Source organism: Mus musculus, chromosome 3, assembly GCF_000001635.26.
Source record: "Mus musculus strain C57BL/6J chromosome 3, GRCm38.p6 C57BL/6J".
In the NCBI taxonomy this organism is placed as follows: Eukaryota; Metazoa; Chordata; class Mammalia; order Rodentia; family Muridae; genus Mus; species Mus musculus.
Genome location: NC_000069.6, coordinates 50,837,560 through 50,839,884, shown reverse-complemented (window position 1 = coordinate 50,839,884; position 2,325 = coordinate 50,837,560). Strand labels below are relative to the sequence as shown.

At 47.6% G+C, this 2,325-nt stretch overlaps 1 non-coding gene across 1 annotated transcript; it reads left to right on the top strand.

The window, feature by feature from the left end:
- The first annotated feature begins 1,169 nt into the window (after nucleotides 1–1,169).
- On the top strand, nucleotides 1,170–1,304 carry Gm24503. Its single transcript, XR_003954814.1, has one exon. It is a non-coding gene; the product is annotated as a small nucleolar RNA SNORA17 (small nucleolar RNA).
- Nucleotides 1,305–2,325: the final 1,021 nt, after the last annotated feature.

Sequence of the window (2,325 nt, the reverse complement as noted above, 5' to 3'; positions counted from 1 at the left end):
CTCTTTCTTTCCTTATTTCTTCATCTAGAGCAGATACTTCCTAGTCCGGTGTTTGCCAAATGCAATGCTGTATTTGTATGCCTGCCCTATGTTAATCTTCTTTGTTCACTGGACTTTATTTTAAAACCATGAGACTCAGATGTATTCCTAGGTGTTTCTTTGAGGGCTTTTCCAGAGGGTGAACCATAAGGAAGGCCCATGTTGCCATTACCTGGTCTGAGTGGTTAAAGGGATATAAAAGAGAAAGCAGGGAAACTGTAGCAGGTCCCTTTGTCTGCTTTCTGTTCTCCTTCGAGTCTCTGCTCTACTATAACAGCACTGCCCTAATGGACCAACCCCTTGGAACCATGAGTCAAATAAATGCTACCCCTTTCATGCTGTCTCTGTCAGGCAAAGTAGGAGGAGTTTTCCACCCACAATTGGCTGGGTCTTCTTACATCAATTGATAATGAAGACTCTCACTCACAGACATGGCCACAGACCAATCAGACAGTTGCTTGGGCTTCTTTTCTCAGATGAGGCTAAGTTGTGGCAAGCTGACGTTTAAAACTCACCCCTGTCCCTCCCATCTCCACCCTTCCATTCATGTTTCTGCTCTTTTTCCTTTGGTTCATAGGAAAAAACATTCCTTCAACAGCTTCCTGAAATTGGACTATATGATTTTTTAATTTGATCCTCTTGACTTGAATATGCCTCCAGAGAATTAGTTTAGGACAGCCTCGAGAGAGGCATCAAGATCAGTACAGAATTTGATAGAAAATCAGAGCTCGTCTATTGTGGAGCGTTTAACTTGGAGCCTCAGACTTCTCATCTTTAAATGTTTTGAGACTACATATACCTCTAGTTGTAAAGTCTGTGGTGATATGTTTTGTTTGTTAAAGATATCAAGTATAGTAAACACGTAACAGCTGTTGCTATCATCAGGGATTATTCAAGGATGTGCTTGATTTTCTAGGTTCTCATTAGGCTGGCAGAAGGAGTTTATGTATTGGGACTCAGGTGTGGGAATGAGATCTGCAAAGACGGTTTATCTCCAGTGAGCCTCCAGGGATCCTAATGCTGTGGTTTAGGAAAACCAAGTTGGGCTTTGATGTTAGACAAGGTCTTGTTTATACATCATTGGGTACAAGGATTTGAGCCTTGTTCTCATGTATAGAATGGATATTAGCCCCACCCCTAGAGGCATTAGAGGTATGGCTGCTGTGTCACACGTACATCAGTCAGTGGCAGAGAAGAGAGAAGCCATGTCTACACTCAGTGTTCTGACCAGTGAACATCTGGCAAATGATTAGGAACCTAACACTTCCTGAAAAAAAGTGAGCCTGAGACAACCATGCCACCACCAAGCAAGTCTGGGGGTGCTGACCATGTCTAAGATTACCTTTGCTTAGGGCCATAATGCACGAGTGAGGCCATTCCTGAGATGACCTGAGACACTCAGAGACTCTGGGCACCACTAAGAGGGTAAGAGGTGGAGAAACTAAAGAGAATGAGAAACAGAAGGATGTGGGCACAATGAAGAGAGACAGAACTAGAGACTTGAGGGTAGTGAGAAACAGCCTGACCTGAGCAGCTGGTGATGCCACCAGAGGTCATGACTAGGCTTTTGGCCCTGCAACTGCAGGGGTCTGTTACCTTCAAAGGCCAGGTAGACGAGCCTGGTTTGGTCTGCTGCCCTGGGGACATGTTGGTGTCTGAGGGCTGTACAGAACTGGCCCCACCCCTCTCCAGGGCATTCTGGGAGAGCTGGTCCCATGGATATGAAAGCAGGAGAGCTGATCCTGTTCCTAACCAGCTATATTAGTACTCCAGAAACTGACCCTGCACTCTGTGAGAGTTGTGGGTGAGTGAGCCAGGCCCAAGGATATGAGTTGGGGGAGAGCTGGCCATGCTACTTGTCTCTTGTGTGTTGGCAAGAAGAAATACCTTCTCCTTCAGCCTGTACAGCACTTGGGAGACCAGGCCCTGTACCTTGCCTGGGAAGCACATTAGACTTTACCCTGGTGGTGGGGGCATGGGTGAGCTGGACTAGAGGGTGTGAACATGGGAGTGTTGGCCTTTCCCCTTGTCTGTGCTGAGGTGGCATGGACGAAGGACAGACCCCCTTCCCTTTCTTCTGCCCTTCCACCTTCAGTGGGCAAGAGAGCTGGCCCAATGGGGTCAAAAGAGCAGGAGTGTTGTCCCTGTCCCCGTATCTGCTACAGCACTTGAGAGATCAGGCCTTGAACCTCAGCTGGGCAGCACAGTAGAGTTGACCCTGGTGATGTGGTGTGGGAGAGCCAGCCCTGAGGGTCTGAGTACAGGAGAGGTGGCCCTGAAAACGGT